This window comes from Bombus fervidus, chromosome 7 (genome assembly GCF_041682495.2).
Source record: "Bombus fervidus isolate BK054 chromosome 7, iyBomFerv1, whole genome shotgun sequence".
Taxonomy (NCBI): domain Eukaryota; kingdom Metazoa; phylum Arthropoda; class Insecta; order Hymenoptera; family Apidae; genus Bombus; species Bombus fervidus.
Window position 1 is genome coordinate 13,466,122 of NC_091523.1, and position 22,288 is coordinate 13,488,409.

Consider the following 22,288-nt stretch of genomic DNA (forward strand, 5'->3'; position numbering starts at 1 on the left):
GTCGAGTGAAAGTGTGGCAGTAGTAAAGCGTCGATAGAGCACGACGCGACGCGATTTTCAGTGATATAAAATCAGTTTCGTGATCCTGCGTGCATCAGACGTGATTCTCGGAATTGACATTGATTAGAAGAGTCAACGATGATTGCTATTATAATGTAGCTCGCGGGATACAGCAATATAAACAGTCAGTTCCAGTAGCAGTCGCTGGTTAAACAAGACGGCGGATGGAGAGAGGTTACGACAGGAAACGAAGAATCGGGAGAACGGAAGGTGCATGGAGAAGCAAGGACGACAGGATGGAATACGTAATCATTCCCTTCAGAACGTACTTGTCTACCGTCGAGCGATTTTCTTCCTTCGCAAATCCGTGACCGGTTTCTGCGCGTGATCAACGACGTGAGGAGGATATCAAACACGGAGCGTCTTATTCTCCTTCGAAACCACGTAAACAATGTCGAAAGTGTCGATAGATTGCATCCGACGTTACAAACGCCTGCAAAGGTTTAAACGAACAAGATCTTTAAGAAGCAAACTACCCTTTTCTTCTCTATATTCATGATTTTCCAAGTAAAATGTTACGAGGTTGTCTGAGATGGTTGAGAGAAGGGAACGATCAGAGCGAACTAGCGCGTATTCATCGTCACGTGCTTTATTTGTCGACGATGTTCCGCGAACGCCAACGAGCCGAATGTTTCATGATTACGCTCGCGAGACAGTCGCGATGACGTTACGATTGCAGCCGAGGTAAATTCGGCCTAGGCAGGAATCCGACGAAACGAATGTCGCTAAATTGAATACTACGAGGCTGCGACCTCGTTCCCACTTAACTATGATCTTGCATGATATTGCAACATCCGAGCGTAGAAAGACAAATAACACCGGATGTACCGAGCGACGTTATTTCACGAAAGCCAGGGCGGATTGCAGACAGGCGAGCGTTTTCTTGAGACGACCGAGCTTGAAACACGAAACGTTATTGACCGAGCATGGAAAAAAGAAAGCTAACAGAAGTAAGATCGTACAGTCGACGAGGATGACACAGTCGGCGAAGAAATGGGGATTCCATGATCTAGATATAGTTTCGAATCTCGATAAATTTCCTTCCACTATTCCGAGGTATTGGAATTTTCTTTTTCATACTATTGATCATCGTAATGGTTTTAGTTCGAAGAAACGAATCCTTTATTCCGGCAAACGACTGATCGAAATCATTCTTGGAATTTACACCGTATCTTCGATTCATTTCTCTTACGAAAAACGTCACATTCTTTTCGTCTGTACGTATATCATAAATTAATGAGCGTCGAGTATCGATCCACCGTGTCGAAGTTGGAGATCGAAAATCTTTTAATCCAACCGCGCCGTTCCATTAATCGTACACGCTCCGTTCTACCTCATAAAGGGTCCTTCCATTCCGCGGATGTATATTTCATTCGAAAATTACGAACTTAATATTGCTAAAATCACGAGGTTTCAATCGGGTTCTCGCGGTGTGCATTCACGCGACGCGACATCCAATCGACGTATGTATGAAGACGCGGTATGAATGAACGAAACATTGGTAAGGCTCGTCTCATATATAATAAGCGGCAGAGCGACGCTTAGTTTTCAAAGCTCTCTTGGGATCTCTGTGGCTAAACTAGTTTCACCTGTAGTTTTACTTGGCCAACTCCCGCCTCGGATTAATCTAAATTAATGTTCGAGCTGGGCCGATCCACCAATCGCCGGACCGCGAGATATTAGGTCCGCGTCCCGCAAATGGAAAGTTCCTCCGAAAGTTCGTTAATTTTTTAACCGACTGAAACTGTGTGCTTTCCAATCATCCGCGTGTAGCCACAGACGCAGTTATACGGTAGAAAATTGGAATGTTTGGTAAAAAAAAGTTTGGTAAAAATTCGAGTGTATGGTAGAATAGTGAAATTCAAACTGCGGCGATATTATGATATTAAAATATTGTTTGTCCTAACGGTTATACCCTTAGCTTCTACAAAATTCTGCGAAATATATTTTTACACATTTTATTCCACTTTTACCTATTTTATACTAATATTCCTTCTTCTCATCGTAAAGTGACATTAAAATCGAAAACTCAGCAAAACACGCGCTTATTATTCCTCTTATGGTTTTCCATTCGATAACAAGAATTTCTCTGCTTTCATTAATTTCAATCTTCATCTATAAATTATCGCAATAACCAAGAACGTAACTTACAAGCGTGACATACTCAACTATTGAAAATTCAGAAGCAAGTCGCAATTGAGAAACGGAACAAGGAACTGTCCTTTGAAATTAGCCCCTACAGATTATCTCTGTGATCTGTCATTCAAGATCAGAGACATTCAACTCGGAAGGATCCGTACTCGATTCGCGAAGCAATTCCCGCAAAATTCCAGTCGCCTAATCGGATTCATTCACCGATACGGTGCCAGGATCCAATTAATTGTTTAGAGATATCGAACCGTACACATCGAAAGGGGAAGTCGAGCAACGCCGTTTCGATTAAGATTGCAACGCGGTATTATCGCGCCGTCTAAACTGCTTGTCGGATAGCTTCCTCCGCTAATCTGTCCGGGATTAAGCAAATTAATCGCCATCGACGAATCGAATCGGTTCAATATCGGGACACGTGTAATCCGTCCGTTTCTCGATTCTAATTTTAACAGGGCAGACTGCTCGTAGAGATGGCGCGGGACGGTAATTAGAGCCGATCGAGTTTCCAGCGCAAACGCTTTGATGGAAATCCATATTTGTGCTTGGCAAATAAATGTTTCGATATTCATAGACCTGACCGATGAAATCTCCAGCCTCTGAAACGTCCATCCTTGTCCATTCGGCGATCGAAATAATTATCGCCTTTAACGAACGTCATCGAACCACGAAAAACAATTTGAACCGAGCGAATCGCATTTCGTAAGATCCATTTTCACTTTTATTATAGCAGATCGATAAAATTTGTAATTTATATTTCTGTCAGTATTAATCCATGCACGTGTTATACTTTTCATCTCCTTCAAACTCATCTTCAAACTTCGATGTGTTTAGTCGCGATTACCGATTTTCCTTGACCCGTCTGATGGAATTTGTAGTAGGAATAAAAGAGTTTCGGTCTTCTTCTCGGCGCCCAACGAGAAAGAACCGTGAGGGTCATTGTTGAGCGGGCTACAATGCTCTTATTCCGTCCTTACCCTGCTTCATTAGCAGCGGTACGCGAGGGCGACGCGCGAGGGAAGCAAAAAACCAGAAGGTTCATTAATATTCAATGTTATTAGCTCTCAGTTAGAAAGTTTCCCGCAGAGTCGCCGAGCTCTGCCTACTTCTCTTCTTTATCCTTATCTCTTTTAAATAAAAACAAGTCCCTAATGGTGATTGTGGCTGGTACCACGAGAGTACGTAGAAGTGGAAAATCGAAAATCTTTAGCGAATAGAATTACAATGTAGGTTCGATTAACCTATTATCCCGTTATTCGCAAATTAGCGACGAATTCTAAATTTCAGTCGATGTTTCGCGATACGTGTCTCAGTGCCGGAAAACTTGGTTGATCGAAGCCCTACCGTACTTGGTTGCACGTGGTATAGTAGAAACATGGCACGTCGTGTTCGAGGCAACTGCCACCACGCCTTCCATATTCGTCTGAGAACGTAATTACCGATTTAATTAATTGGACTTACCGGGTACTGGCTGCGTGCACTACCTCCGGAGTCACGTTAATTCGGCGTTGCCCCAGTCGGTGGACATGGTTCATCGGCGATAACAATAGCCCCGCAATTACGTGACGTCTTCGCGAGACTAACGCCATTGTCTGGCCGATCAACGATGGCTTCCAATCCAGCTAGGTTTGATCGCCGCCTGGAACAGAGATTCCATTGATTTCCTCTCTTTATTCGTCGATTCGCGCTCAGCCGACGTCACTCTGCACGGAAATATCGATTGTGGTATCGATAAATTGTCTGGTTCCGCGTGCGGGTGTCCCGCCTAACGCGGTTAAACGCGTAACACGCAGCTAATTCGCAGTATGGAAAACATGCACGGCAAACGGGATTAGAACGACTCGACGATAACGACTACGTTGGATTTTCTGATTAATTATTACGCACGTTACCGTATCGGTCGGGTACTCTATGAACTGTCGATATTTCTGTCGATATTGCTTCATAGACGATAGTAATTTTGCAACGGACCGAGCTTAGGAAAACGGAATGCAGCGTGACTTCTATGGATGTTTATGTAACGGGTCTCGTATATTTCAACTTTAACTTAATGATGGGATATGTTGCTTCTTTTGGCCTTTGCGCGGTATTAACTTATCGCTTATCACACGAGTTATTTCTTATTACTATCGTTGAGTTACACGAGATCCACTGTTTATATAAATTCGGTTTTACAGAAAGAAACATGGGGAGATGGGCTTAAATTGAGAAGATTTGTTTCACTCTGCATAAAGTAACAACGATTACTTTACTTTGGATATTTTTTAGTACTTGGTCCAATCTTGGCTCAATTTTGTGTATTTTTTCGCGTAAATGCATAAACATTACAGTCTATTACATTCAAAAGTTCACTCTCAAAATCCATCACGGTGTCACGAAGAAACTGTGTCACCATGATGTACAGATCAAATAGCTCCATTGTGCAGAGTCTAGTTCATCCTGTTGTACAGCCATCGATTATTTAAAAAATGCTGTATAGTCTGCAAAAATCGCGTTTCGACAAATTATTTCAGAAACTTGGTTCCAGACGATAGGATCAAACGTGACAACGTACCTAAGCATTTTTATTAACCTTCAAACGAGGATTGTCTTGGTAGATTCTATTTCATTTAGTTAGCATCTTACGCTATATTATATCTCTCATGAAAGACAGACAAAAAATGTTGAACCTTCGTTGGAATAATCGATACCATTCTTCGCTGAATATAACACAGTTACATTAACATTTCCTCTGGCTCTTATAACATTCTCCAAAGACTCGAATGACTTCGGGCAAAATCAGCTTCGAGAAATTCGTTCAAGGAATTCGTTTAAAAATTCACTGGAAGAGAGCGAAGAATCGTTCGAGAGAAAAATTCCGCGAAGCTATTCAGGTAATTAACGAAAGATCACTGAAAGATGCTAAACTGTTACCTTTTCTTTAAATTGTTCTACGAATTTTACAAGCAACCTGACGTCCATAATTTTATCGATCATCGCTGACAACCAAGTTTGATTAATACGTCGATGAAGGGCGAGATTTTATTGCGCGAATGCCCGGTTGCCAGTGAAATTTTCGCCAACCCCTGGGATTATTTTCAACGGCAACTGCAACTCTTTCAGCCCGGCGTCGACATCAATATTAATTCATATCGTTGACAGGGCGCCGATACGACGATCTAGGCCCGATGTAAATACGCCAGCGCGGAATAAACGCGCGAAACGTATTTGCCGCCCCTCTATACCACTCTTGCGTCAATATTGCGTGAAAGCCTCGACCGCCGCCGCCAGCTATCCCCGGTTTTCGTGCGGAACACCCGCCAGAAAATGAACTCTTATTTACCCAACCGTTTCTTTTCATCCCGCGAATACGTTTGACAGCCGACAACGTTTGCAGTTGGTCAGAAATTGAAAAATTCTATTGTCACGCGCGAGACGAGATGTTTTTGAAAGATCGTGGCAGTTCATTAAGAAAGCGCATAATCGTGCGGATTAAATGTGACTAAATCGATATTTATTTGCTATGTTTATTCGGTGACCAGATTCATGAACATTTACGCTAGGAAATTGTTAATACGTACTATTGAGATATGTATAATTTTATGTGTAGACTAGATTGGCCGCGTAGTAGTGACACACGTATGTGAATATGAGTGTATGGAAGATGGTGAGACAAAGAGAGTGCTGAGACGCGTGCGAATGTTATCGACGAAGATCCTGGAAATCGTTTATTAAATAAATCTAAAACTACTTTAATATGAATTCTAAGTGTAACCTTGGTGTTCCTTTACTTTTATTTCGGCAATTAAGATCCATAATTCTCAACACGCACAAAGAATTGAAATAACGTCCTGAATTTTATGCACACGAGTATACCAAACCTTCTGATAACTTGTTGTTGTTAATTCGAATTTAACGTGTCAAGAGCAATTTCCTTTAATTGAATAGATTTTTGAGAAAACTGCTTCCTATGATAACATGGAATTTATAAGTAAATTTCTTCTAAATTCTTCAAGTTTATGTAGCAAGTAATGATCCGCAGTTTTTACTCGATTTCTTAGTCCTTTCGTTCATTCTGAATCCGGTTCTTGTTCCAGAAATTGTAGCTGAAACCAGCTCGACTGTCGGTGTATTTAATTACGCACCACGTTGTCATCGCAGCCTCCATATCTATTGTTCCAGTTCATAGATTGCGATTCGGGGAGTACGTTTGTCACGACAAATTAACGGTTCTCATTTCTACCGAGGTAGTAGGCGATATGACACTGTTACGGGCATAATTGCGGACGCGTTGCATGGTGACTTTAATATGACAAGCAAGGAGTAATGAACGTGCCGCTCATAAAACGGCCGACCGTTTCCGGTAATCGCGTCCAATGGCCGAGAGATCACCGTAAACGTAACAGTTTCAAAACTGACGCTGGTCGAACAAGTTACTGGATCGGCTTCATCAATTTTTTAGAATTCTCAGTGGAAATCGTTGTTGCGCTTACAAATACAATTTGAGAAGACAATAAACGGTATTTCTTCTCGAAATTAGCCGTATAAGCGATATAAGATTTACTTGTTACACGTTATGGGAACTACGTAACTATATAACCATATAACTAATATCATAAATGTCTTAGAATTCTATCGCGAAGCTAAGATATCATAATCGTAATAGCAGCGTATCGTGTTGCAACCAGACAGACAGTATCTAATTCTTCGATTAACAACGAAACCAAACCACATACCTGTTCCGCGATAAACGCTAATGGAGTAGAAGCGGAAACTCGCGAAAGGATACAAGGAAGGGTCATCTTCTCCTGGTTTTATCCATCCTTCCGTACGAAATTGTCCCTAAGGACGTCTCGCCTTCTTCTCACGATGACAGACGCGTCTGGCCATCGATAAAAATCGAGAACACATTTCTCTCTGTTATTACCGAGAAGGGAAGGTAATCCGATGGAACGAGGATCGAGAACGAGGAGCGGAGGTTATTTTTCGTAGCGTTCCCCCGAGGAATACATCCGAGACGGTTTTAAAACAATATTGACACTGGCCTGGCCGAGACGACGGAAGAGTGGCAAGCATATAATTCACGAGAGGGGTTGCTGTTTACGGCGCGGGCCGGTCGTCGACGCTAACGATGTTCACACCGGCTCTAGCAAGCTGACGAATAATTCAGTGCTTTAATTACGACGTAGACTCGGAGGGTAGCTCAATATTGCATCCGGCTCAGCGTATCTGTCAGTAATGCTTCTTCCTTGTTGGTTAGACGCGCTTTTGTATTTGTTATGATCCCGTCAAGAAAATGGAGAAACATCGCGCCTAGGAACCCTCGTGCTGCCCTATCCCTTAGTTCGCAATATTACGACCACGATTTGTTTCACGAGAGACGTTTCTCATATCAGTGGGAATTAACGTCCCTTCGATTTCGAGTGCTCGGGAAACCCCACTGTGAAATTGTATGGCAGCTACCGATGGAATCGAGAGACGTTGCAATTATACGATCTCGGGAGACGCTATGCTCCATTGGAAACATAATTATATTACCCGGAACGAGTGACAGGATTATTATCGGAATCGATAACAGAATTTTCCTAGTAAAATTGTATGTGAGACGTGTTTTCTTTAGGAAAGCTACACGGAGCGCAATAGAAAGTTTCTGGCGAAGTTTCTCGACAGAAAACCGGGTCGAAGTGGCAACAAGCTCGCTAAGATCTTTGAATAATTCGCGGCTTCCTCGCACTCACACAGCCGCCCATAAAACTTCCTAATTTTTCAGGCATCGTCACTGGCTGCGTGCTACCACCGCCATTCGTTCATGCATAATCAACACGAGGCTTACCTCGCGTGTGTCGCTGTGGGAGCATTAAAAAATAATCCACAGAACGTTCGCCCGGTAGCTTGAATAAGTACGTGCGAACGAATAACATATTGCCGCCCGGGTGTCGGTAAAGGGACTGAGAAACGAGTCTGGCGAAATTAAAAGTGCCATACAAACGTTCTAGAGTTCTCGTTATAACGAAGAAACTTCGAGAAGCTGGACGGAAGACGAACGACCGGGTCGAAACGAAAAGGGGTAAACGGGACAAACTGATGAAGAAGGATGGGGTAGAAATGAATTTAAAAGACGCGGAAAATTGTTTCTGCCGACGACATTTTGAAAGAGAATTCGCGGCACTGTGAAACACACCGTCACGCCATAATTCTGGAGGCCAATAAAGCAAAATTCCTACGACACGCCGTAATTCTACCGGCTCCCCGGAAACCCTTCTAAATTCGGCGTTTCGCTGGCCAACCTACTCCCGACGTAGCCGTTATTTACAAACCGAGCCTTAATAAGCACACAGGGCCTGGCAACCGGTGCAATCACGGAGAACCGTTATTCAAAGTCTACGATGCATCCGGTACAGATTTAACATCGATCTGACTGCTCGCAAGGTGTGTTTCTTCCGGATCGTAATAAAAAGATTGCTTTTTTTTTCATTTCAAACATAGGTTTTAAATTCCTGTTAAATAATCCCGGTTGGAGCGTCATCCGAACGTTTACAGCGGAAAATTTAAGGTCATCAAGCACGATCAAATGACTCGTAATTCGTAACTTTTACATTTGTTTCGTTACTAATCTTTCTAGAATTTATTAATATTTACTAAAAACTTGTAACGCGTACCTTGTGAAATCTCGCCAATAATATTACTTCAGTGGTGGAAAACAAACCTGACAGATCGAGGAAACCGGAGTATCAATAACATCGGAAACTCTAGACGAGCGTTTGAAAATTGGGGAAAAGTTCGCGCCATACGCGCAGAGTGCGAAACCGATCTCTTTGATCTTCCAGTTACACACTGTATCATTGTCACTCGCAACGTACACACCGTTGTTCGATAGTTACCCTTCTTTCTGTGACCAGGGTGTCTAGTTATAGCACAGTATGGTGGAACCAACGTAAATACAGTATGCAGGGAAAAGAAAAAATCAGTGACACCGGCGGCGTTGATCCTCGATCAACGTTACACTAGGTGGTCGAATAATATATAAGACGAGACCACGAAGAACGCCTGATTTGAATCTACACGGGCTGTAAAGTTCATTAGATTTAAATATTTATGAGATCGGGGTAGAGAGGCAGGTCCCAGGTCAATTTGAAGCTGGAGGAAAACGACTTTGGTTCTTTATTCCCGCGGGATCGGCGCACGAAGACGGCAGAGCGGGCTCTGCCCTTCTCTCTGCAGCTTCTAAGCATTCGGCAGTCTGGGAACGATGCAAAAGTTTCCCGACCACGGATTACCAAAGAAGACGACTCCCGAAGACAAATGCTCGATTTAATTGACCGAAGCATCGCTTCGATTCGAACGAGCGCCCATTCTCCAACGTTTCGTAAACGCGAATCCGTAAACGTTTAACGTCTTCGACCGTCGCATTCCGCATTGCGGATCGCCTGACTACGATCAAACTGAACCACGGCAATTTCCTAAGCTCTACGATTGACTTAATTAACTAGAGCGGAGAAAAAAGTTCGATATCGTCGCGACTGATCCTACAGGATTTCTATAAGTGCGATCGGTCTCTTCGAAAATCGTACTGAGAATTTTCTAACCAGCTCCGCCCTCCTGACAGCAATTAAAATTTACTACGAATATGAGGTAAATTTAAGCTAATGATAAATGCGCCACCACATCCAACTCCACGCGCAAATTTATGGTCGTCCCTTTATACGGACTAACGCCGGATGAGAACTTCGTATGATTTAGAATACGAACCAACTTGGGTTTCTCACTTGAAAATAGTATTGTTCGGTAACCAGCTGTTTAGTATCTATAAGCTACCTTAATGTGTATTGTTTACTCGCCACATTAACAAAAATCTTCCAATTTACATTTTCCCTCAGTTAACTAACCATCAAGCATTAACTTTAAGTTTACCTTTTCCTTTACAAATTCTGTTTCTTCATATACATACACATTGCTGATTATAATCATATAAAAATATCAAGACACCTGCAGGTATCTAGCGTTTAAATCATAGCTCGTGGGTTTTTCCTCGCTTTTGCCGATACGTATTCGTGCGCTTGAATTATGAATATTTTCATCCGACCGTCTACCTGGTCGTAAGTCGGATAGTGCACGCCTCTTGACAACATCGTTCGCATTCTTTCAAGGAGGAACAAGATGGTCACAACGAGACCATAAATACACTACAATAGATTCAGACAGGGCACACTTCATGCCAAACGCCTCCACGCCTCTTGCCCGGCGTCACGATTTATAGCCAATTTGAAAATGAAGCCACGAGTGGATCACGGTAGACAAAGGTCCAGTGATAGGACCTTTCTCCCCTTATACACACATTCACGTGCTCACATGTACGTGTATACACGTATCTAGTGATCGAATCGAACATAAATTTGTTTCGGTGACAGGATTAAGCCTGACCCGGTTTCTCGAAGGCGTGGCCTTCTCGCGGATTCGTAGGAAATCAGGGATGCTGGACGGTCGATTCCTGGGGGATTCCAAGGTCGGTTTGATAGACGGGCCGATAAAACTTTAGCAACCGCGTAAATCAACGGGTAGGGTAGCCAGAGAATTCCGGCGCGAAGGGTAACGATAGCCTGACACGGGCCGCGGGTGAATTAAGACGACGCCTCGACCGGATGTCCTGGCCTCTCGTTCAACCCGCAATCGGGACCATAGATCTCTTAGGCCGGTCACCCATGGGATTTCGGCTGTTTTACGAGCTCGCCACGATGCTATCACGGACGTTACAACGTTTCTTTCTTTCTTTCCTTCTTTCTTAAATAAAACGACTCTCGCGGTGCTATTGGTCAATGAACATTGCTTCGTTGATATTAGCGTACGAGTGAAATAGTTGGCTAACGAGACAGTACAAAGTCAAACGAACGAACCATGTAACTAGCGGGTGTTTGCGATGATTCTCAGAGAAGATAAAAAAAAAGGGAAATACTGAGATTCGTAAAGAGACCTATACAGATTGAAATGACCCATGTCGGGACGTATCAACCCTGAGGTTTTGTGAAATGGTATCAGTCAGTATCGAGCTTTGTTCATCAACTAGAACGCTGTACTGAATGGTATACAGCATCCGTACAAACCGCAACCGACACCGATATGCTGATACTAGTCGATGCACTAGTAACTGCATCGTGAAACCTCGAAGTCGATCACTCAACGAAGGGAAGTAAAGCAGAGTGTTCTAGCCGATAATTCTACATGGAATTATGGAATAATACGTATATCAGGGATTTAATTTTTGCACTCCGATCTATGTACGTAGGTAGTCGGTCTGTAAATGATTGGTAAACCATATCGACTAATAATAGAAAAACGCCTGCCCTGTTTCTAAAATTATGTCAGAGAAGGTGACGCTATTAGAGCCTTTATTTTACTTTCATAAATCAGCTCTTTAACGACCAACAAAATACATCGAACGTCTTTCAAGTGCTTCGGCACAGGTATTCAAACAGAAAGATCAGCGTGAGAAGAAGAAAAGAAGGCTGCCGAAGGCTGAGATTTTACGGCTAGTCGTTCCACGAACACAATCACGGAGCTCGATTTTCCATTTAGTCAAACGAAGGTAATTGCTTTAACGTAAGAGCGATTCTGTTGTGGTCGAGCTGTTTTTTAATTGTTCACGACGGTTTCGGTGCCGGAGGCGCAGAGAAAGAGGCACCGGCTTCGTCCCATGGAGGACAAAAAGATCGTGAACGAGACGGCAAACGAACGAGCAAGTCAGAGAGGACAAAGAATGTGAACGACTTGGAGAGGGGGCGTCGCCAGAATTAGCCGTAATTTCCGGAAGGGTTCACCGCGTTATTCGAGTCAATGAAAACAGCAGGAGAACTTCTATCAGCCTCTCGGGAAGAAAGGAGAGCAACCAGTACCGAGATAACGATCACGTGCCTTTGCGGACGTGTACCGACTATCCCCTTTTGTCAATAAGCTTGCAAGGATTCGAGTGCTCAACTGGAATCCACCACTTCGTAGAAAACGTTTGAAATCTCGGGCTTCCGAAGTTTCCTTTCTCGGTTTATCGCTCGACCTCGAACACAGACCTCGCACGCGTGGCTGATTTTCTAGGAAGAAAGCCTAACGAAGAGATTCCTTTCTTCGCGAATGGCTAATGGCTTCGAGAGGATCGTACTTGGTACAATGTCATTGAACGTCGGTTACTATCACCTCCTTACAGTCTGCCTGATGCGAATAACTGCACTGTTCATGGGGAAGGAAGACGCAAGAAATGGGTCGAGGGAGAGCATTCCGAAATGAAGTTTCGGCTAACACGAAGACGAGACGCGTTGGTCAAGAGGGGAAATGTGGTTTCTCATTGACAAGGGTTGGAAACGTCTTGAAATTTCTTACATACTTTATCCGATGGTTTCTCGAAGCTCTGCGGACTGACCAGCCACGCAACCTCGATTCCGAAATACTTGGCGAGTTCGTAAGAACTCGGTAGAACGACGAGCATTACGGAAATTCGAAACGCCGTGAACGTACGAAGCAAGGAGCGCAAGGCGAGAGCATTCCACGGGAGCAGGGCAATTTCCGAAACTCCCGACAAATTTCCCGACCTGCTCCCGCTTTACATAGCTGAAGCCACCTCTCTCTGTCTCTCTGTCTCTCTTCTTCTCTCCTTATTCGAACCCAACCAGAAATCGTGATACCCTTCAAAGAGTGGCGAACGAATTGTTCGCAGTTTAACCGTCAGTCTTCCCCTTTGGAATGCAAATCTCTCTCCCGCAGTTCGAACTTGATGTAAAAGACTCGCACGATGTTCGACTTGGCCACTTAATTCGCGCCAAGACATCGAACACTGCGGACTTTTATCTTCCGACCGGAAAGCAAAGCATAGTTTCTCTCTCCCTCTCTCTTTCTCTCTGCTCTTTGACAAGTTAATTCTAAGGAGCTCAATCTCTGCGGCGACTTGGTAATGTTCATGGAAAACTAAGCGATTACGTTCTTCTGCATATCACAGCCAAGCAATGAGAACACCGTCGTTTACAAACAAAAATATCAAGGAATGTTATTCGTTGTCGTAATTCGATGCTTTCTGGAAAAAGATAAACCCGTAATGCAACGTTGGTGCGAGGAAATCGTATTTATCGATGTAATCAACGCGAAACCATTCGAGAGCAGCTAATAGCAAGGTTCTCGTCGCTTTCTTATCTGGACGATGCTTTCAGACAGCCGACTACAAAAAGGAACAACCGAAACAAAGCGGTTTGTCGTGTCTTAATGTCATTATTCCGCGATAAAAAAATTACGAACCGAACGATCTTCGATAAACACCGAACATCCTTTACGATCAGACGCGTTTCATCCCTTCGACGAAACGAACGTTGAAACAAACCTATGACCGGAGGAACGTTGCATCCGTGTCGGTTATTTTACGGAGAAGTATCTGGAAGTCGTCCATTTATCGCGTCCCCTCTTCTTCAATCATCCTTTTACGTTCTTATCGCGAACACGAAACAAACGATGCAACGCGCAAAACGCTACGCTGAGGACGACATCATTTTTCATACGGTACGTTTACTTTGGCGTGAATTTCCAGCGTACCTCACTTTCATAATTGCGCAAGACTTCTATGATGGCTCGTACAAGGATCGTAGTGACTGAGATGATTGTAGAGACAGAAGGAACATCGTAGAACGTGCTCAACGCCTATTTCTTGTTACTACGAACACACTGATCGTGTCATCCATCTACTGCATCTACGACGAATCGCGAACATATTTGAACGTTTAATGTGGAAACTTCTTATTAATATATTGCCTATGTTATATAAAATATTTTCAAATTTCATTAAGAGTATAATGAAACGCGAGTGTCACGATTATACGAGGAAGATTTAAAACGAATCTGAAGATGTACAAGTTGCAAGGATCTTATCGCAAACAGTATTTAAACGATCGGTTATTCGCTGTATTAATAAACTTGAATATATTGAGACGTTTAAACGAGACCATCTTTAATACTTGTTATATGTTGCGAATTCTCGACTAAAGAGCAACCGGTCAGATCAAACCGATCGGTCGATATCGCGTACCTCGAATGAATTAACGCTCAAAGTGGAGGAGGTTTAATAGATCGAGTGTTAGAATGGATCTAGCACTGTATTTGCACTTGTTGTGTAAAAGTAAAGCGTGATGTTATGAACACGGCGGTGGTAAGATGTTGTTGAGAGCGACCGATGTCTGACGATGAACTGCCTTCCTACGTTGCTGATTCTCCCTACCAGCCGTTGGGTTTCGTCTGTCCATCGTGCCTTTCCGGCTGAGCTTTTCCCTGGGTTTTTTACCTGACCTCGTAGTCATTAGGTGTACAGCTCGGGGAGGACATGTAATTCGAAATTTCCTAAAGAAGGGAATGTCCGTGCCATAAACGGACGGCCACTCAAAATTCCGAACAAGACGCGAGTATCACGATTATACGAGGAAGGCTTTTTTTTTATTTTCGTTTATTTTACAATCAATTCTCATTAGAGAATTTTAAGTAGATTTATCTGACGTGGTACTATGACATAATTAATAAGTGTTTATAATATGTTTGATTCTATTTGAATCTAATGCTTAGGTCTAAGGTGTAATGTCTTTTTAGCCTGCGGATCTGTTCCGACGTGTCGAGTAGTTGAGTAATTAGAGGGTTTTGGTGATTGTTAACTCTTGTACTGTGTCTATTGCTGAATTTGGATAATTCTTCTTTGACTGTGGGTATCTTGAGGTCGTTATGTATCGTTTCGTTGGTGACGTACCAAGGTGCATCTATTAGGGATCTTAAGGTTTTCGATTGGAATCGTTGAAGAATTTCTATGTTGGAATTACTTACTGTTCCCCACGAGGAAGATTTAAAACGAATCTGAAGATGTACAAGTTGCAAGGATCTTATCGCAAACAGTATTTAAACGATCGGTTATTCGCTGTATTAATAAACTTGAATATATTGAGACGTTTAAACGAGACCATCTTTAATGCTGGTTATATTATATGTTTAAGAAGTTGTATCTGATACTTCTGCGAGTTCCCTGAAACGTATATCCCTACTAAATGTCTCGTAATTCCTACATACAGTTTCAGATTTGCTTGAAACTTTACTCAGACGATGATAATAGCGTTTCATCGCAGTGTTAATAGAATTCTAAGAGGTTTTGTAGAGCGCATATAATATATGTATGAAAATTTTCTACAGCAGCAGTTCAAATATTTTCATGAGTTTTGTACGCGTACACCGGTTGTAATAAGAACAACGCATTGATATCGAGGAAAATAACCGTTTTATTCCTACAAGATATTATTATGTTAAGTTCATTCTGAGAATTATTCTTTACGAAACAGCACGCGACGAATTCGTCTGCGAAAGGTACTCGTGTGTCTTCCTCGAGAGCAGTTCGTCAGCTCCGGTGTAGATAATAATGCTGCTTTTACTCGCGGACAAACCACGAACGACTCGTAAATTGCTCCTGAAAAGTTCGCGAACAGCTCCGACCAGCGTAGACCCGACGTTGGAGATTACGTGAAAATGGAATTGATTTATCCAAGCGAAAAAATTGCAGGTAGAATTAAAATCTACGATTTCTCGTACGATCGATGTAAGTCGTTTATTTGCTCTGAACTATTGCCATTCTCTGATCTGGTGATTGCGAATCGACGAGCAGTAACATAAAAGTCCACTAAACGCGCTCGCGTCAGCTCTCACCAACGACAATAATTATTATCACACCTGCATTTGCTTTTATTATCCGGATCTGGCTGACTAATGACCTCTTTTTTTCCCCACCGTGATCGTCGAAGGAACCCCATCTAACTCCGGTTCGGATAAATCGTCGGCGAAAGGGATGACGAATTATAGAGAATTAATTCACCGGGGTCAGTGATGCGTCACGAGGCTGGAACGCGCGCGCGAGCGCTTTAACCGAACTCGACACAGGTTCGGACATCGAGAGAGGAAAAATATGGCGAAAGCCGGTTTAATGGTTCGCGTACCGCAGCCATGATCTAGATAACTCGTGTACACATAAACGGTCGCAATGAAAAAATGGTAATTCATAGGGGCCGAAAAAGAATTCCCAGCTGGAAAGAAAAATAGCGCGCTATTTATCTTTTCTTCGAATAATTTTATAGAGATGTGAACGTGGATAAATATTTACTTTGGAAAAGGAATGATATCTGTGGTAATTTATGATACACGGTCTGTTCATTGAATTAGGATCATACGTGCAAATTTCATTCTTTTATCTCCTACGCCATATCTATCACAACTGACAGATTCTTTTTACCAAATAAATTTTAAATACGTAGATTTATTTCCTACGTACAGAAATTCATTTTTTACCAGACAATATCTACGTATAGCTTACTCGAATCATTTACATATTACTCATCGTTCGGCTGTTATATTCGACGTAATATAAATTGAAAAATTCTAAAGGCTGCTTGTACAGGAGTTTGTAATCTATAAACTGTCGCTTTTCGGTGCTTTGTTATACTACAAAGTTAATAAGTTAATAAATTATGGCGCAAGGAAGCCCGTGATAAAATGTACGAATGAAATTTGTCGACTTGCATTTGATCGAAAGCCTGGAGATCGAAGGCTATAAAACCAGCGCGAACATCCCCTCGTTACCATTTCTCTTCGGACAGATGGCCGATAAAGATCCCTATAAATGATTCGTCAATAAAATTTATTTTACTGGATATCTATGTAAGAATCTGCCATCCTTCGTAAGCTACTGCTTGATAGCGAGCGCTTCTTTATCATCCCTTGCCCCTTTATTATTTCTAATTACGTCCGCGAGGCGCGTTCAAATAAAAGCAAGCGTCGTTCGCTGCGAAGAGCCGAAGCCCTTAAGGTGAACATAAATTACCATTCTCCGTAAAGAACAATTCCCAGAAAATTAATTTAACCGCAATATATTTGCGGCTTAAATTCACCCCGCGGAGTAACAGGAACGAAGAGGAAGGCGGAAACAAGGTTACGTAATATCTTCCGTGGTTTGTTTAACTTCGCCTCGATCGATTCGGGCTTTCTTATTGTCCACGCGGAATTACACGAAGAAAATCGCGCGGAAATAATTACCGACTCCGACCGCCATTAATGCGAAAGCCTGGAAGGCGGAACGAGCAGTCGAGAGTGCCAGCCGAGAGAAAGCAGGAAAACAGTGTGGGCTTTCTCTCCTCGCCTGTACCATCCTGCTTCTTCCCTTCGCTCACACCCCTGTTGTCCCAACCCCCGTTGTCTATGTTCGCCTCATCCCTTGCCGCATCGAACCCGCTATCTGGCTACACATTGAACAAATATTACGACCACTAATCGCGAGGCTTCGCTACTAAAAGTTCCGCTAAGTTTCTCGTAACTTTCAGCGGGTAAGTGGTTGGAGATACGTGTACGCGAAGGACACGCGACGCAACGATATTGAAAACTTCGTTGATACATGTAATGCGTTAATTCGGATCGTGTGGAAGTTAGTTTTGGGAATTTCGGTTTTTGGAATCCGGGATTGAACCATAGAAATTAAAAGTAGAAAGTTAAACAATATGCAAGTGATATATGTACGTTGTGATGTACACGATACAGCAACATCGAAAACTTCGTTAACTCGATGACGCGTTATTTCGAATCGCGTGGGATTAACTTGCGGAAATTTCCATTCCGAATAATCGATAGGTATACGATAAAATTTGTTTTTACAAATAAGTAGGTTCGCTGTGTGTTTTTAAAAAAAAAAATCAACCGATACACGAAGGACTCGCGTCATATGGAGAACTTCGTTAACGCATTGATACGGTGATTCAAATTATGTACGTGAAATTCAGTTTTACAAATTACTATGCCGTGTTCGCAAGTTTATTTTAAAGATAAGTAGATTCGCCTGATCTCTTTACGAAATCCAAATGTTACGCAAAGAGCATACATTGCGGTGTTACTCGTTAATACATCGACTGAAATTTTAGTTAATGCGTCCAGAGTATTTAATTCTGCAACTGCATGGAATTCAATTTCGCGAATTTTCATTTCACGCAATCGATACACAACGAAGCTGGCTTTAGAGATGAGCAAATTCGATCTTTTCCTTTGGACGTTCAATACGGACAAATATAGCGATCGATGATTGATTCAAATATTCATTAAACCATAGAGCGATACCAGGGACCGTCCTCTGGATGTCGGCAATAGTGAAACGGCACGTGTCGCGCGCGCGTTAGCGACAGCAGGATTTTATCGTCGCCGCGTGTACGTACACAATACGATTATTCTGTCACTTCATTGAGCGTGCTTTATCGAACATGACGTAGAGATGGAAAGGCTATTTCATCCTCGGCCGGCGATTTCATAAATCATCGTTCATTTTTCTCCTCTATCATCGAGTCGATGTTTTCCACGCTAAACTTTCCCAGTTTGACTAAATTCTTTCCATCTCTTTTCATTATTTCACCTTGGGCTGGCAATTTTTTCGAATAAAAAACGATCGGAAAATCTTCGCGTAGGTAACACGCGATTTAAAATAACGACGATCGTTCTTCGTTATTCACGCGCGAGCACACATAGGAGGAACGAAATTCTGTTGCGATTCATAAACATCCACCCTTAATCCGGATGAACTGTTCTGAACTAACACGCTTGGAATATTCGAGAGACGACTTTGCCTTGACATTTTCGCAAACTCGTTCGCACCACGTGGTCTCGTAACCGCGTAATGTCCCAGCCAGAAATATATACATATATATATATATACCTCTTAACCGAGATACGTGAGAACATAAATTCGTTGAGAAATCGCGTAAACGTACGATAAAGGGCGAAGTTCGAACGGCTGGAGTGTCGCGTTTAATCGCAGGAGAATCGAGGAACATCGTGATTCGCGGATAAATTGAGGGAAGATAACGAAATCGGCTGATTTCCCTACATTTCACGTAACCAGCGAAAATGAAAAAATTAACAAAGTAATTGCCACTCGAGCTTCGTTTTACAGATACGCGTAAAAGTATTTTCAATGTCACGCTTTTAGAATTGTAACTTTAAGATTTTCCGTATAATTATTGGAACAACGTTATCATACGAAATACACTGTTCGAATAATTTGAATTTAAGACGCATACAGCTTCTAACTAACTAAAGATCGTTTACTTATCAAAAAGGAAATCTTCGATCCAAAGCTAACCCAAATGGCCTCAAACCTTAGCAATACGATTGTACAAATGAAATACTCTTGCATGTAATAATATATCGATGAAATTACTCGGAAATTCGAGCTCATGGAAGTCAGTAAGATGTACCCTATTTTACGTAGTTAGCAAAAATTCTTTTGCCAACAACGATATTTACAATTTGTTTCAACAACGTCATCGTTGAGACGAATTGCAGATTTTTGTTCTGTATACTCGACACGTTACTCTTCGCACAGAGACCTTTTATGAAATCGAATTACCCTAAACGAGAAGATTTCCACGTTCGAATATCGACGAGTTTACTCTCTCTCTCTCGCATCTTGGATGCGATTCTCGACAATTCCTCGATTATCTTTTCAGCTCGTCTTTCGTCATGTTCCCGAGGGTTTTTTCGCAACTAACAGGCGATTCCAGGGATTTCTCGAGAAAATGTCGCGCAACAACCAAGAAATAAGGGTCCCTGCGAAACGAGAGGTAACCTGGGGTAATGGCCTCGAGATAACTAGATTTCAGGCAATTGAGTGACGAAATTACAGCAAGGACAGAAAAGCACGACCACGTAAGACGTTGTTACGGCGATTGGGATAAGTATTTTACTAGCGAGCGTAGTATCGCAACGAGCCACTAAAAGCGGCGACATCGACGCCGTTTATCTTTAGCCGCGTTTCATCAATACAACTTACCAACCATGTTCCGCAATCGTAGCAACGTAGAAAGCACAAATTCCGGCAGAGCACCGTGATAATATTAAATACGATATTAAAGTTTACAGCGTTTAATTGGTCCATAACTTGGCTCACGAGCCGTATCTTTTACACGGATCTACAAATATTTGCAAAGTTGGCGTACGCGGGAATTAATCGCGTAATTTCGTCTATCTACAAACAAGCAACGGTTCGATCGACAGGCCGACGAACGAAAAAGAATTGAGCAAGCGAAACGGCCCGTTAAATATTCATGGAACGGGGGAAACAACAAGGAAGAGAAATCAGCCCATTTATCCTATTAAATAATGAGATATATAAATTAAATTCGGTACACGCGTCGTTTGCTTCGTTTCTGGTCGAATGCACGGCTACGCATTAAACGCTGGTGAACGCCTGTGTTTACGAGGTAGCAGCGATGGCGGACAGGAAAATAGGTGTGAAAGCGAAAATTCGGCTCTCTCCCTCTCTCTCTCTCTCTCTCTTTCGATCGTTTTTTTTTTTTTTTTTTTTTTTTAAGCACGCGTTGAACTTTTACTTTTGAAACCACAATTTTTTTACGCGTATTGGCATAAACGCGTACAACGATGCTCGATTAAACCGAGCATGAAAAGGTCGAAAAGAAATCAATCGAACGAATCGTAACTCTCATCGCGCGATTATTTGAAAACCGATAAATCTGAATTTAAAAGAGAAAATTACGATGATACGCATAGCAGCGTTACGATCGAGTTCCCTACGCAATTTTGATTGCTCGTAAAATGGTCGACGATTATACAGCGGCGCGGAATATCGATCGATATTTCTATCCATCAATTTTGATTCATCGGGGCAGCCGGTATCGCCGCTTCCTCAATTTTTATTGTACCGGAAACGGCGTCTATAAGGAACATCGAACGGTTATGAATGAAATTCGATGATTGCCAATAGTCCGCCGCGAGTGATCGGACCCGGTCGCGGTTCGGCGCGTATTATGACGACAATTAAAATATTAGATTCCGTCGTAAACGACACTGGTGCTTAGCACGGAAGAAAGTATCGATTGCCAATTGCTCTGTATAAAAGTACAGCGTCACAGAACTTCGGTATCCAGTTGTTCTCTGGCTGTATAGCCAAAATAACGGAGACAATGGCAACGTTGGTAAGTTCATCCCTTATTGTTATTATGTTAATCTCTTATTAGACTTAACATAAGTATTTTCCCTGACTTATTAGCTCCTATGTCAGAAACTTTGTTAACTGCGCTATCAAGGTACCTTAAATATCTTCGTAGATTTCATACAGCGGTAATTTCACTCGGAAGATTCTTGAAATTCTGAGTTTTACATATTTAGAACTCGTCAAATATTACTTCAGATACGCTTTTACAATAATAATCGAGTAATTTCACTTTTGAAATCCAAATGAATTTAAAAATGTCCAAAGCATATTGAAATATCTGAATTCTTTAACATTTTATGTATATTAACATTGACATTATTAAAGCAAGTTGCCAACACAAAAAAATCAACACGACATACAACATTAGCTATTCAAGCTAAGGATGCGCCATTTCTTATTCATTCTCTTTGGGGAGATCCACTAATCCTATCGTTTATATGCCGTTGTCGCTGATTAAATTCCGAGTTAATCAACGAGCAGGCGTTTGCATTTCAAGAAGAATATACCAAGATGTCGCGAACATCGCGTTACGCTGCTCGATGTCTGCGAGCATAACGAGAGATTAAAACAGACGGAACACGTTGATACCTGAGTCGCGTCGCTGCAACAACGGCAGCATCTCTGAATAAGACTTATTGCTGTCGCTGATAAGCCTACTCTCAACGAGATGTTCAAAACTTTACTCGGTGTTCACGCTTACTTCAAAAACGTCGTATCTTTTTGAAACATTAACTCTGTAGGTTGACTTGGAGCAGCAACTAGTTTTCAAATCGCGCCAGAACATATATAGATGAATCTTTTAACGAATGTATCGCTCGTGTTTGGAATTCGTTGGCAGGCCGGAAATAAAATTCCTGATTGTACTCGCGTCGTTTCGCTGTATTCATTCTCATCGCGTCCAGGTCACGCATCGCGAAATAAAGCTGAACGTAGGACGGAACGCTAATTTAAAATTCCTGCCCGCGTAACGTGAGGTGGCTTCAATTTTTTCGCGGACGTACCACGGATCGCATAAATCATCGCTAAAGAGAGAGAGAGAGAGAGAGAGAAACAGAAAGACAGACAGAA

At 42.2% G+C, this 22,288-nt stretch overlaps 2 protein-coding genes and 1 long non-coding RNA gene across 7 annotated transcripts in view; 2 read left to right on the plus strand and 1 right to left on the minus strand.

Moving 5' to 3' along the window:
• The window catches only part of LOC139989517 (dipeptidase 1), a 233,425-nt gene that overhangs the window by 115,171 nt on the left and 95,966 nt on the right, over positions 1 to 22,288 (plus strand). The gene's annotated exons all lie outside the window — the stretch shown is intronic.
• LOC139989513 (uncharacterized) overlaps positions 1 to 22,288 on the plus strand; it is a 36,592-nt gene that overhangs the window by 3,393 nt on the left and 10,911 nt on the right. The window lies entirely within an intron of this gene.
• Positions 2,821 to 22,288, minus strand: part of LOC139989526 (uncharacterized) — a 119,977-nt gene continuing 100,509 nt past the window's right edge. For 2 of the 3 annotated variants that reach the window (XR_011800355.1, XR_011800357.1), the window contains exon 3: positions 2,821 to 3,847. This is a non-coding gene — a long non-coding RNA (uncharacterized lncRNA). The remainder of the gene's footprint in view (positions 3,848 to 22,288) is intronic. The other variant, XR_011800356.1, reaches the window with a different exon arrangement.